Below are 15,493 nucleotides of genomic sequence, written 5' to 3'. Positions count from 1 at the left end.
CACCGGCAATCTGTCGACAGAAGCGTCCTCCGTCTGCCTCTGCACCTGGCTTGCCTCTAATTCTGGCATCCAATCCACTCACCAAATGGCGAAAGCTGTCGAGAAAGGTTCTTACACACACGTTATCTCGGTATGATAATGTAAGGCTTGTGGCCACGGCTGGCGAAGTGGTAAAATGACAATGGGGGAAGCGAGGAAGAAATAAAAATTTATATCATTTCCGAAACCATTCTGTTCCTGTTTCACATACCCACACATCAGTACATGCTGCGAAAGATAAGGCTCGTATGTGTAAAAGTGTTTGTTTATGAACCACTTTTACTCGGTGGGTAGCAGTAAAACGTTTAAATCTTCACCGAGTTTTTATTGCCCCACCGGATTGACTGCGATTAGTCAGGCTCAGAATGAGGAACAATTTCGGTTCAAGCGAGATTCGCTCGGGAGCAAAAAAGAAATCCTAATCCTTGAAAATACGGCGGCGGCGGGCCTATTCGGCCATTGCAAACATACACGCTCGGGGAGGTTGGCAAAATGTCCTACACGTGGAAGTGTGCGTGCCGATAAGCTTTTGCCGCTCTCGAAAGCAGCTCGATTTATCGATCAGATTAGACGGGAGATTGGGTTAATAATAATGAGGGCCATTTGTGAAGAAATAATTGAGCCGATTACTTGTTTTATTGAATGATTTAGGTGTACTGCCGAGCCAATCGCCTGTTGGGTGTGCAGAGTACGATGTACGATGACGGCTGGGCGCTTTTCTGTTTACTCGAGGGTTTCGAACTAATTCGTAGTAAGTAGAACCAAAAGCCCCAGAAGAAAACCTTCTGGGGGGAACTTGCCGCGATGGCAATGGGTATTATATAGTAATTGAAAAAACATTTTAGATATGATTCACTTTGAACAAAAATGTACTGATAGAACGAGACAAACGAGAAATTGATGCATTAAATGTAGAGAAAGTAGAAATAAAGGCTGGTCAAAATCCCACCAACTACTAATTTATTGGCGATTTCCAAAGGATATGATTAAACAAAAGCAAAATACATGCAATTTGTTGTCGAAAATCAAGAAGAACTGGAGTTTGACCGTTTCCCAGGAGGCAATTTGTCAACTCGAGGTCAAAAATTCTTACATAGAAAGTGCTAGAATGATAAGAGCTCAACACTATTTCATATCAAAAGATGATTGATCTTCGATAATCCTTATATGAATATGAAAAGGGGCTTTATAAGTTTTAAAGCAAATTCACTTGGTTGACTAAGTTTTGGTTAGCAATTTTTAATAAAAAATTATCAATGAAAAAAGTATTTTTTAGCTCTTTTGTTTTTTACAAGTTATCAACAGTGACGAATAGAAGCGTAAACTAGATAGTTCAGTAGAAACAGTATTTTTCAACCCAGAACTTTAGTGATTCATGCACAATTTAGTAAGAATTCTGCTCAACCAAAAGTATTGTTTTCATAGCCTTCACAGTGAGTAGCTGGAGTTACATCCAGCTTCTAGAAGGCTCTCTGCCACCGGTTTTCAACATAAAACCGCAACAAAAAGTTTACATTCCAATTTCCCATCAGCACCAGCAAGGTTCAGAGATCAGAAACTTGATTTGCCGAACTGTTTTGCTCACTTTCCTTATTCGTATCCTATCGAAAACATCTGGGGAATTCGTAGGATTTACGTCGAGTACGTGCAGAATTCTTCTGTTGATGAGCGCGTAGCAGCGACATTAAAATTTGGTAAACAGTATACCTACTCGCATTCTTTAGATTATCAAACCTACCGGATAACGGATTAATGAATTCGAGGTGAATAACAGTTAAATGAAGTTTAATCAATATTGAAATGGTATAATAGTTGATAGATAAAATGATTGAAGTTCATATTGACATATAACTGTATGATGTCTTTTCAACAAACGTTCAATAAACAAGATATTTACTTTGGTACTCGGAAATAATTAGTAATGTTATTTCGAAGTTTCTGTTCCTAATACTTTGACAAGAGATATTGATGATGGTCCGATAGAAACGATGGAACATTTTAATGATTTATGCCCAACGTCTTTTTTATTTTTGAAGGTTTCAATAAATTGCCGTTTAATGAAGATTGTACTCACAACAGTCGATATTTTCAATTTGTGTCTACATCATAAGCAGTTGGTAATTGCATAAATTACTTGATAAGCACTAGACCGTAGGCATTTCAAATCTATGATGGATAAAGACTGGCTTGTTGTATGTACCTGGAATAAGAAGAAAAAAAAAGATTCATGAGAACTGAGAAATTCATGTAAAAGAGAAGCAATTTCGTAAAAAGTGTTTCAATTTTGATATTTTTTTAACTGTTACTTTTGATGTGGTTGAAACTTTACACGGATATTACAAATATATTTGGTATTTTTTTTTTTTTGAAGGACAAAATTATTATCTACAACGCTGCCGAAGACACTATACCGATTAAACAAACCGTTTAGATGCTGAAAGGCACTCGGCGCGTGGAACAGTCCCAACGTTTGATTTATTTGAGCTCAAAACCCGGGACATCAAACAAAGTTTCAATCAAATTAAAAATGGTCGTTTAAAATGGTTGTCTGTTTTTCATGAAATTGCCCGCTCTTTTTTTGTTGCCTGTTATTTCGCTATCCAGCGGTTGGCGTTGTTTCTCACACGGGCGACAAGGTGTCTAGTATTAGTATTGTCACGAAAATATACTATTCCAGACTACGTAACGAAAGGTTGCATCGAATGTTTATCTGTCTGTGGGAATGGGATTTTGTGACTATACCTGGTTTTGAGAAAAATCTGCGACACGACTGAGCTAGAATTTTGCATGGGGACTTTTCAGAGAAGACGGATTATTGAGACCTACCGCTAAACGAAATTCAAAAAGTCGATGTCCTTTGGCATCCTGCTGTTCATGTCATGCGATAAACAAAAATTCGTACGTTGTTTCTCGTGTTTGTTTAAAAAGCACGCCCGTGTCACGGTAAGTGGTATTGCTAATGTTAGCAGGAAAACACTTATTCTTCTACGTTGTTCTCTGCTTCTATGCTGTACTCAAATCCCTATTACAACTCAAGCCGTATTTAGAATGAGTGACGTGAGCGCACTAAACCACTGTTTTTTTATTTCCGTGTTACTACATAATGGTTAATGTTACTCGCATTTAACATGTCTCTTTTTTTTTCGAAATTCGCATTTTTCTTTATCAAAACCCAGAAGAAAAATCTGACTACACCATCGGGCCAAGAGCTTGTGTTTGGTGCACAGTTTGTTTCTGAAATAGTATGGTGATAGTGTGTCTATGGTTTTGATATTTCAAATATAATTTATCTCGTAAATTCAAGCACTTAAAAAGTTAAAGAGTTTAGTAAAGTTACTCAGGAGCAGGGCTGAAATTCACCTCAGTGCAGACAAAACCACACAAATTTGTACACAACACATTTGCCATCAAACCATGCGTGCCACTCCCGATTTTTCGTTTGTGTTCTCTTCTCCCCATTTGCTCTTTTGCCTTTTTTTTCGCACCAAAAAATGCGACTGAGTACTTTTTGTGTATTTTCCAAAATGTGCGACACCACACATTGTGCCTTTCTTTGTGTGTTGCTTGGGGGTAATGATTATCGGATTTGACAAACGAATGATTATAGTATTAAATTTTTTTTTGGTTTTTGCACTTCATTTGACTGCTACTGAAATAATTTAGGGGCTAATTTTCAGTGCCGCTCTGGACGTGCGTAATATGTCCTAAGAACCATGTCCACGCCATTTAGAATCGTGTTTCAATGAATTCTCAAAAATTTATGTGGTCCTTTTTATGGTTCCTTTTTGCTGCTATTTTTTCTACCCGCAACGCAACGCAAACTGCTCAAACTGAAGCTCTTTGTTCTCACACAATGTGTCACAAAATGCAGCGCCAAGTGTTGTTCCGTTCTCACTCTCTTGGAATATTTCACACTTGGTGATATCTTTCATAGTCATTTCGTTTTCGCTCTTTCTCTATGTGCTTGTTGGTTGTCAAAATGTGTAGATACCGTTCTCGTTGAGCCTTGACGTGAAATTAACACACTGAGCGCAATGAGTTTGCGAATGACAACCCTGCTCAGCCGCTACGAGGCCCTGGTGTGTCTATTCAATTTCTTTTCATTTTTGCAAATGAAAATCCACCTCGTTCGACAAAGTTGTGGCACAGTTTATCAAAAACGCAACTTTGCCGAAAACATCATACTTTTATCTGTCTATTCAAATGCACTTTTGAAACTTCTCCAGGAAATCACAATTGACGATACTTGGCGGGTGAAATAAGGCTGTAACGTAGAGTAGTTAGCGAATAGGAAGGGTAAAAAACATATTCACAAGCACGGATAAATACAAAGTTTATCACCTAATAATAGAAGTTCGGTATACAGCAGACACCCGTGTAAACTCACAATGGATCAACCTTTTTGGTCGCAGTGATGAGTCCACACAGTAGGGCTCAAAAGTTTCGTCTACTCGAAAGGTATACAGTCCTAGGGTTGTATGAAATGGTGACGTGGGACTAAACACTGTAATTAGAATCTGCAGACAGCAACAATTCGTTTGTTCTGTGGTTCAAGTATTTTTTCATACGCAGCCTCCCCATATTTTTTTTAGGAATATACCGAATAACACTCGAAAGAACTTCGATTACACATAACGATATTGTGTAGTGCTTTTTTTGTGCGAACAACATTTATTTAACAAGCGTGTCGTTGTTATTGTAGAAGCACCATGAATTTCTCGCAATGCGTCTGAATCAGAATTAACACTATTTTCTCATAAACCAAATCCAGAAATACCCACGTTATCATATTACATGATTTTGTCTTATTTAACTCTGATCAAATTAAATTTATTACATAAATCTTATTATGGAAGTAATTTCGAAGCCGTTACATAGGTTCACTCATAGGAAAACATAAGAAGATATGTTGAACAAAATTATCAACAACATCTAGCGAAAAATCATAACAAGGAAGTTAAAGTTCGAAATGATTAATTTCTGCTTTTTGTTTGACAATTTTTTTTTCATTTGCCAACAATTAGGTAATATCATTTGTTGTATTATTTGTTAAACTGAAAACAAAAGTATATCATCTAACAATGTTGAAATGTGTAACAAAGATTCTGAATAGATCCTAGTGAATCGACAAAATATTCAAAAGCATTCGCTGGCTCTTAAGCTTCTTTAAATTTGTATTTTCAGAAATCTACTCTTTCGATCACGATCATTTAATGAATATCGAAGATACAATGCAAAATAAGTCTTATGACCGTTGCAAAAACGCTCAATTCTTGTTGAGTATTTTGTGTTTTTTTTAAGGTAACCATATTCATGAGATGAACTTTTAATCACTGTCAATGCTGCAGCATTGCAGTTTTTGCTGAAATTCACGGAAATAGAAGTCGTGTACCGCTGCAGACGACGAAAGACCAGCGGCGATCTGCTCCACATAATATTTATATTATACTGTACGGTATTGTTGCTTTTACCAGCATGTTTTCTTTCAAGACATCAGTTTCTATTGTGTCAGAGCAGGTTTAGAAATTGTTCAAGTAAATTGCTTATTTCAAAACCTTTTGAAAAATCTTTACCTTCGAGACCTCAGGTTAGTCTAAGTTCATGGAAGCAAACTTAAATTGACCTGTTGGGACGGGGAGACTCTGTCCATTTTTTTTCTTTGATATTGAAACAGAGAATATCACAGGGTATGGTTGGTGTCCATTCACATCGTCTGTGCTAGGAATGCTCGCGTGTGATTGGTTCATTGTTCGTGTAAATTTTCTTGTAATTTTTTATCAATTTTCACCGTTTGAGCAGTGAAGTAATAATGATGACTAGCGTATTAAAAAATTGTTACACGTTTTATCTATCCAACAATATATTGATTATTGCTATCCATCATGTGGTTATGCTGTTATTATCGTTTGAAATCTGACGTAACATTTGCCAATTTCGTTTCCTGTTTTACAGAATGCATCCCAGTATAGAAAACAAAGACGTAGTCCCACGTCAAAAAGTCCCCATGCAAAATTTCAGCTCGATCGGACATCAGGAACACGGGCTTCAAAGTGGTCAAAGGTTCACGAAAAATATCGACGAAAAAATACACATGAAATTGTCAATATCGATATTTTTTTAAGCCATATGTCTTTGAAATGCATGAAACGTCTAGATTAGGTGTTAAATCGAATTTTTTTTATTCAACTTTCTGGGTCTTAGCAAATTTTCGAGCTTAGTAAAAATGGCATATTTGTATATAAAAAAATCAACTCTCGAAATTCGTTTGGCGGTAGGGCTCAAAAAGTTTCGCCTTCTCGAATAGAGTCCGCATGCCGAATTTCCGCTCGATCGGACATCGGGAACACGTGTCTCAAAGGGGTCAAAGTTTCAAGTCTGCCAACCTAAAAATTTTCTATGCCCCAGAAACTCGAAAAAATAACATTTTATTTCGAGTTAATACCAGATCTCGAAGTTACATGCATTTCTAAGACATTTGGCATCAAAAATAAGTTCAGAGTGCTTTATTTTCTATGTCAAAAAGTTGAAACTTTGACCGCTTTGAGGCACGTGTTCCCATTGTTCGATCGAGTTGAACCACCAAATCTCGACGTTCCATACATTTCTAAGACAAAAAGCAAAACAAAGCCTTGGTGCTACATTCCATATCGGAACTCGACCTTCTGTTTATTATACACAGACTTCGCAGTCCACTGTTAAGTGTACAGGACAATCGAGGGGCTAGCGCTACGGTTCTACTGACACTAACAGTCTCTCCCGAGCCGAGACTTGAACCTACGACGACTGGCTTGTTAGGCCAGCATCGTACCTCGAGACCAGCTGGGAGAGATGCTAAGACATACCTGCCTCGAAAAAAAATTTTGATATCGAGAATTTCATTTCATTTGCTTTTTTTTCAACGATATTTTTTGTGAAACTTTGACCGCTTTGAGGCACGTGTTCCTGATGTCCGATCTAGCTGAAATTTTGCATGGGGACTTTTTTCCAGTAGACGAAACTTTTGAGCCCTACCGTTAAACGATATTCGAAGGTCAATTTTTTTCATACATCTCATTGGCACTCTAGTGTACATAAACCATGTATAATGTCTCCGGCAAAGTTTTAGGTGATAATAATTTCCTTCCAAAAAAATTAGCGTAAAAGCCCAACAACTCGCCTATAGCCCAGAGATAACTCACCACCATACTATACAGGATGTTACGATCAAAAATTGGTATTTACAATTGGTCGAATAATTTTATGATGTATTAAAAAAAACTAAACACCCCTTCATTTTTAGGATGTGTGTGTACAGTATCATGCATTATGCTTGATTTTGACATTTGCTCTCCAGTTGTAAAAATAACGTCGTCTCAGCGCATCCAAATTTTGCTCGCACATTACGAAAATCTGAACTATCCGTAGACCAAGTTGGCAAAATTATTGAATGTGGGCAAATCAACCATCACCAACGCAACGTGATAAAAGTGCTTGGAAAACGTTTGTCAACTGCCAGGAAGACAGGATCGAGGGGAATCGAAATCTGTAGGCTGCAAAAATGACGAAAAAAGTGGCCAGCAGTTTGTTGCTCTCTCTATCTAACGTTACATTAAAATCAGTTGGCCCTCAGGCAATCTGTCCATAATAAGACTCACAAAACAATGCGATAAGGGAGTGCAGCTTAACATAAAAAAATCAAGTTACATTGCTAACTTAACTCTATTGGCATACATACATTTTGCCACCCTTTACAAAGTTCACATCTTTAATTTATTCATATCGGTGGGGGCCCCTTGATGTTGACTTTACTGTACTTCACACGCTGCCACCGGTGCGCTAGATCCCTTTCTGTCTTGTCTAATTGGCAAGCATTGCGATGATCGTGTAGTCTGCTCCTTCGTGTCCTTGCGGTCTCGCTATTGCACGTATGGTATGGTATGGGAACGAAATGCAGTAAATTCGGCTCAATCGGTCTTGCCTTTGCCGTCCCTTGATACTATCACTACGCTCAGAGAGTCTCGTTGCTGTGGCACGATCGAAGCACCTAAGCCTGTAAATTAAAGGCCCTCTAGGAGGCCATGTGACGTCATCCATTTGCTACAGAAACGCTGCAATTTATATGATGTACCTTTCGAAGGCCTTTGGGTGTCTTGTGTTAACTCTTTCGATACTTAAATCCAACGCAGCCGAGTCTCGTTGTGGCTTAATCTGTCGTCGGAGATCACTAGCTTATGCCGTATAACTCTACACGAAAGAATTGAGGTTATGTTCTCGCCTAGGTCGTAGTTATGAGAGTTACCTTGTTTCTTGGAATTCGCAACTCTCGTAGCAAATCTATCTCTCCAAACTATACGGATGTTACGTGCAAGTCTTGCGATAGCTCATAGGGAACTTGGTGTATTGATTGGAATGAAGTCAAACGTGCTCGCGTTGCATGCGGTTATCCGAGAACAGATCGGGTGGTCCCTTTGCGATTAAAAGGCACCAAATTAGCTTCTATTGCATGGGCATTTGAGTGTTTTACCTTTTGTTTGCGGGCTATTGGTGTAACCTGCCAAATCGTGATATGCGATGCGACAAACCTTCTATTTCGAGCACTTCAGATCGGCTTCTTAAGGACGACCATAAACCACCTTCACTCTATGACTGTACCGTGCAATTGTCTGAGCCAAGCTTTGTTCCCGAGGATTATCGTTGCAGAGCGAGAGCGGGCAAGCGGGATTCATGTTGTGTTTAGAGACTTCTAGCAAGAGAGACTGGTCATTATACTCGCTTCGATTTGGTAGCGATGTGAGTGCATGCAATTCGTAGAGCTTGCACTCGAAGAAAATTTACGGTATTTTAGTCGGCAAAATCTCGAAGTTGTAACAAGTTTCAAGCGGAATCCAAACTTTTCCGTCCGAGATGTCGCAAGCAAGTGGAGAGTATCGTCTACTTCTGTGAATCGAGCTAAAAATCTAGCTAAACTGTTGACATACAAAAAGGTTCTGACTCCAAATCGGAATGATAAGCAAAGCAAGTCGGTCAGACAACGTTCGCGAAAGCTGTACGAAAAGATGTTGACGAAGTTTGATTGCGTAATACCAGAGGCTAGAAGTGGCTGTCAGATTACATATAAAGCGAGCGTAACAAGAACCGCCGCCATGCTGAACCAACCAATGGTTCCTTGACGTTTCTTTTCACGCTCAATCACGAGTAAGGGAGATTGGTAACCGTGGTTACATTTTCATATATCCGAGTTTCAAATCAAATTCTCTCCATTTTCGGACTGTCAAATCTGTCTGCTGCTGGGAGCAAAACAAGCCCAAGGATTTGTTCTCGCCTTTTTTGCGAACAAGATTTTTATTCAGTGAACGACAAGCGTAAGTGATTGACACCACGATGAATCTTACGCCAAGGCAGAGCTAGGACATAAATATAATACGGCAATTGGAAGAGGCAAGGTGGCAGAGATAATCAAACACATTGAACTGTCGAAGTTTGCAAAGAAATACAACGTGGAGTAGGCCAACCATAGCTTTCTTGTTCAGAGACCAACATTTTCATCGCAAAAGGTTCCGTCAACAGGGAAAATTCTGTGCAGGAGTTTCTGAAAATAACGTCGGTTGCCTTTCCTCAAGTAACACAGCTGTTCTGTTCTGATTTGACGTGGCTGAAAGTTCCATTTGGTAAGTTTATACAGTTTGCCAGCACGAAATGAGATTAAAGTTTAAAGTATACTCGTATAACATACAGCTCAGCCTAGCATAGCTACATATCAAGAGTTGCTGTTTCGTGATGGGTCCGAGCCACTCAAGATGCACAATGAATCAACTAAAAGAACGATTGGGAGTCCTGACCCGATCTTTCATATGGCCACGTCAGATGGGGATACCGTCGGTATCGTGCAACAACGGCACAGCTCAACATTTTTCTTTTCGTCAACAATGCCAAATGCGGTTAAGTTTCATTCCATGAAGACTAGTTTAGAAAATCACAAAAACCTTGAGTTATAAGCTGATGTGTCTTTGGAATTCAAATCAAAACATGCTCCAAAGACGGAAAAGAAGAGATTTTAACTTGCTCACAGTTTTCATAGATGTGATAAAGGTAATTTTAAACACTAATTTTTCAATCCCGTTGTTCTTGAAACAAAGCATTTCGAGTTGTGCTAGTGCCGCACGAAATCTTCAATAAAACCTAAATTAATCCACCTAGCGGTCAGACCCAGCCTTTCTCATTCAATTTTTTATTTATAAAAAACAGATTTACATGAGCGCTTCAATCCAATAAATGTATATTCACTCTTTAGGTTCTAAAATATTGATGTTGTAATCTATACATATAAAAATGCAGTCCGGTCTGTCTGTATGTCTGATCCATATAGGCTCGTAAACTACCGAACCGATCGACGTGAAAATTTGTATGTAGGGGTTTTGGGTGCCGATGAAGGTTCCTTTGATAGTTTGAGACCCCTCCCTCTTCTGGAAGGGAGCGGTCCCATACAAATGAAACATAAATTTCTGCACAACTCAAGAACAAAGCAAGCAAATGAAACCGAATTTGGCATGTGGATGTTTTAAGGGGTAACTAATATGTCCATAATAGTTAGATGAAACACAAATTTGTGCACATCTCGAGAACTAATCAACCAGATGGAACCTTATTTGGCAGGTGAATGTTTTTAGTGGTAACAAATATGTTCCATAATCGACCTCAGGCAACATTTTGGATTGTAAGATAGTAACTTCCGGTTTCTGGAAAACAGCCAAAAATGGACAATTTCCACCCAATATAATAATATCCGGATTAAGAGAGATACACAGGAGCTAAATTCGACCACAGATACCATTTTGATTTCTGAGGTGGCGACTTCCGGTTTCGGAAAAACAGCGGCAAACGACCAAATACCACCCAATGTGGGTATTTTCGAAATCGTCTTGATGCACTGGAGCCACAAATCGACTTCAAACACCATTATGAATTGTAGGATGGCAACTTGTGGTTTCTGGAAAACAGCCGAAAATGGCCGATTTCCGTCTAACATGAGTATCTCCGGATCTAGAATGATACACAGCAGCTGAAATCGACCACAGACCCCATTTTGGATTCTAGGTTGGCGACTTCCGGTTGCTGGGAAACAGCGGAAAATGATCGAATTACACCCAATATGGGTGTTTCTTCAACCAGGATGACGCTCAGAGGCCAGAAATTATCTTAAATACCATTTTTAAGTCCAAGATGGCGACTTCCGGTTTGTGAAAAACAGCCTAAAATAACCAAATACCATCCAATATGAGTATCTCTGGAACCAGAATGATGCAATGAGCTAACAATTGACCTCAGGCCTGCTAAATGGCAACATATAGGAATCAGTCGAAAATGACCAAATAATACTCAACATGGATATTTCTGTAATCGAGATGATGCATAGAAACCAAACATTGACTCTTGACACCATTTTGAATTTAAAGACGGCCACTTTTAGTTTCTGGAAAACAACCAAAATAACTAAATACCTCCCAATATGAGTATTTCCGGTATCAGATTGATGTCAGAAAATTTGCTGAAAATGACTGAATACCACCCAATATGAATATATTCAGAATTAGGGCGATGTACAGAAGCCAAAAGTCGAGGATATTGTCATTCCGATAAAACCAATCATTTCAAACGATTTGTAATTTGACTTTGATCATATCCTATGGCCGATTCGTCGTGTATTTGCAGACTTTAAACACATCGCAAGGAATCAATTAATTTGGAACGTTCAAAAAGTACAAAACCACATTTAAATTATGTTGAGACTACATATATCAATCAAAGCAGGTATAGTTTTAAATAGCCTTTGAATTTCTTTTCTTTCCATAACTTTTGAGCCACATATCAAATTGTTATGAAGTTTGTTATTCGTAAGTTTGAGAGATGACTCTTTCGTAAGACACTAGTTATGTTCAAATAAGTCATGTCATCTTTGAAATAATAGACTTTCGTTGTTTTATCAACAATTTAATACATAACGGTGGCTTAAGTTTATAGTTATAAACTTAATCTAGTTTATAATTATAATCAAATGAAATGGGAACGTATAGGGCAGCCAAACTTTGAAATCACGTGTTCAATCATAGTTCATCAGTTAACCCTTAACTAGCCCGCTCATCTGATAATAATATTGATCAAATCGGTTTTGTAGTTTCTGAGATAATGAAGTTTCGTGATTTTCACAATTTGGTACTTTACAGACGAAGTTACAGTCCGATTACAGTAAAATTCAATAGGGTGTTACGAGGTAGCTAAACTTATTAGTTGACACTAATTTTGTGGAAATCGGGTCAGCCATCTCTGAGAAAAGTGAGTGAGTTCAAGTAGTCTTCGGAATATGTTCCTTTTCATAGCTGGATTTCACATTTTTAAACATAACAGGCAAAGTAATAGTCTGATTGCAAAACAAATCAATAGGGTCTCATGGGGCGACTAGACCTTTCATTTGACACTGATTTTATAAAAATCGGTTCAGCCATCTCTGAGAAACATGAGTGAGATTAAGCAGTCTTCAAAACACGTTTCTTGTCATAACTTTTGCACCACAAATTCAATCTTTATGAAATTCGAAAGGTAAAAGTATTTCAGGTAGTTCGTTCATTTGAAACTAATTTTGTTCAAATCGGATGTGTAGTTTTTGAGATATTGATGTTTCATGATTTTCACATTTTGATACACAACCTCTAAACTAAAAATCCGATCACAATGAAATTTAATAGGGTCTTATGGGACAATGAGACCTTTCATTTGCAATTAATTTTATGAAAATCGGTTCAGCCATCTCTGAGAAAAGTGAGTGAGAATAAAAATCTGCACATACACACACACATACACACACACACATACAGAAAATGCTCAGCTCGTCGAGCTGAGTCGAGTGATGTATGCCATTCGGCCAATGGAGCACTTTTATACTTTCGGTTTTGCAAGTGATTGCTATACCTTTCTAGGAGAAAGGCAAACTGTTTGCAAAGACTGTAGCTTTGTTAGAGACCGGGTATACCTCTGCATCCCTACAAAGACCACGGAAGAGTGTTTCTGTTAGTTAGTGGGCTTTTGATTAGGATTCACTTTATTGTAACGATATAAATATGATCATGAACATATAATGTAAGAATATTATAAATGAATTATAAAATACAATGAGAAGTATTTTAGCATGTAGAGACAATATCGGTTAACTGCCTTCCATAGCTGAAATTTTCAACGTGAAAAATGCACAAAAAATAATAAAAACAGATTCGAAAAAGATATGGAAAGTGTCCATTATATTGTGCTCCCAAAAAAAGATGAAAGTTTATGAGACTAATTCTTGACATATCAATAGTTGTTTTTGTGCTCCTTTCTGCGGCTGAGAACATGAATTCAAATAATTTTTTACAACAACATTGCAGCGCTTCCACAGACGTGTCGCTCCTTTCCACAACCATGCACCGCATGAAGTCATCCAAACAGATCATCCACACATTGACGCATCTACCACAACTACGGACGTCATCGCCAAAAAGTGGAGAAATCGGAGCACCGAGTTGCGATACTTCACAGCTCGAGCGAAACAAAAATGACCCTACACGGCTATAGACAGCTATTGTACTAGAAGTTTCAGAATGCAATTTATGAATTAAATTTTAACAGAAAACATGTTACTGCTGGCATAAAGCACGTAAAAGCAACATCAACATCAGGAAATACCGTGTATCCTACCATAGCAGTTCGTAAAATGGTCTATATATTTTTGCCAGTGTATGTACGGGAACTAACTTATCTTGATAAGCAAACGCATAAAGAATGTATGATTAAGACCGAAAAAAAAACTCAGGAAAAAACTTGCTTGCTTGTTTTTATAGTACATTCAAGGACCCATTTTCAGTATCATTGGAGCAACAATTGTTGCTAAAGTTTTAAGAAACCCTTCCAATTCCGTTTGCTCGACACTTCCTGTACCAGTATCCGATTGAACGGCGTGAATAATCCCGCACAGGAGCAATATTTTATTCGCCTATACAGGCAATAAACGAACACACACAGCCCATCTCTCTCTCTCTCTCTCTCTCTCTCTCTCTCTCTCTCTCTCTCTCTTACACGTGAAACCAGCACACGTTTTTGCTCGCTTGTTTGTTATGCATCAGAAACGACGAAGAGGCCGGATTAAGAGTATTTATAGCGATCGGTGGAAAATTTATCGACATTTTCACATTTGAACTGTACGGTTTTGGGTAACCGAGGCATGGGAAGAGAGCGTACCCTGAAAGGGCGCAAAATTTGGTATGCACATATTATACCTGCTTCACAACGAGCCGAAGAATGTACCCTTGGGAGGGTTTTTTCTTCTGCTAAAAGTTTGTACACCGATATTCAAAGCGGAACGTCATGTTATGCTGCCTTAAAAGCTTATTTTGGGTGTACATGTGTGAAAATTGCGATGAAAAGTTCGAGAGCATATATCGTGTAATATGTACTGCGTAAAGGCCATCGCCGAAACTTACCCGGGCTGAAAATACTGTCTATCATTATCGGAAAAGGCATTCGATGTTTACTGTTATTGCGATTCATTGCTCGCTGCAGACAAGCGGAAATTGAAACTACCCAAAAGTTTTGCATTAGAACTCACCCCTTCGGGATTGGTAGCAGTAATAAGCTTGCGACATCAAAATATCCGAATTTGGAAATGGTTTATAATAAAATTTTATTATTGAAACGGTACTGCAGAAGAGAGTTTTATTGAATATTTGCCAGAGCTCTTTTCGGAAGAAGGGACCGCCGACGTTGCTATTTACTGTCACACAATTTGGCTGCCATACCAGTTTATGATGCTTCATTGCTGATATTCGATTGTACACACAAATACGTGCTAAGTTTTGATGCTAAATTTCGGTTGATTGGACTGTCATGTCTTCTCTTAAGGTCAAGATGAACGTTATCATAAAAACTTTTATTAGCCGTAACTAGTTTTATGGTACAGATGATGCACAAAAAAACTGCTCAAACCTTAAAAGCTTGATGGAGTCGCATGTGTCTGCAAAACTTGCCGAAAATCCGAGGCCCAAATCCAAAAATCACTTACCGCAGACCAAACCCAATCGATAATGTGCTCCGGTGTGTGCTTTTAGGCCCGACAAAACCATTGTCGTGTCTGTCACATCGTCGCACCATTTGGATTCACGCATCACACCCGGTAATAACCATTCCGGGTAGTCACAAGCGGGTACAAGCGGGACGCGTTCCGGCGGACACACAGCCTTCTCCTGTGTGGTCCTCGAGCTGCCGCACATTCTCTTGTTCGATAATGGTTTGCCAGAGCGTTCCAGCTTTATACTCAGGTGTCGACAGGCAAGTTGATATATGATATTAACGGGGACATCCCGAAGCTCCATTTTTTCTCCGAGAGGCGCCTTTATTCGATTCGCGATTGATGGGCATGGAGAAGCGGAACTGAGCATCGTGGTCGGGCCAA

The 15,493-nt window shown here is 38.7% G+C and overlaps 1 protein-coding gene and 1 long non-coding RNA gene across 4 annotated transcripts in view; both read right to left on the bottom strand.

The window, feature by feature from the left end:
* The window catches only part of LOC129721647 (zwei Ig domain protein zig-8), a 544,433-nt gene that overhangs the window by 317,748 nt on the left and 211,192 nt on the right, over window positions 1-15,493 (bottom strand). The window lies entirely within an intron of this gene.
* On the bottom strand, window positions 8,177-8,701 carry LOC129721648 (uncharacterized). The gene is made up of 3 exons (XR_008727443.1): window positions 8,543-8,701; window positions 8,318-8,484; window positions 8,177-8,262 (listed from the first exon to the last, which is right to left on the bottom strand). It is a non-coding gene; the product is annotated as an uncharacterized LOC129721648 (long non-coding RNA).

Source organism: Wyeomyia smithii, chromosome 2 (assembly GCF_029784165.1).
Source record: "Wyeomyia smithii strain HCP4-BCI-WySm-NY-G18 chromosome 2, ASM2978416v1, whole genome shotgun sequence".
Lineage (NCBI taxonomy): Eukaryota > Metazoa > Arthropoda > Insecta > Diptera > Culicidae > Wyeomyia > Wyeomyia smithii.
This window is presented reverse-complemented; position numbering and strand designations above follow the sequence as displayed.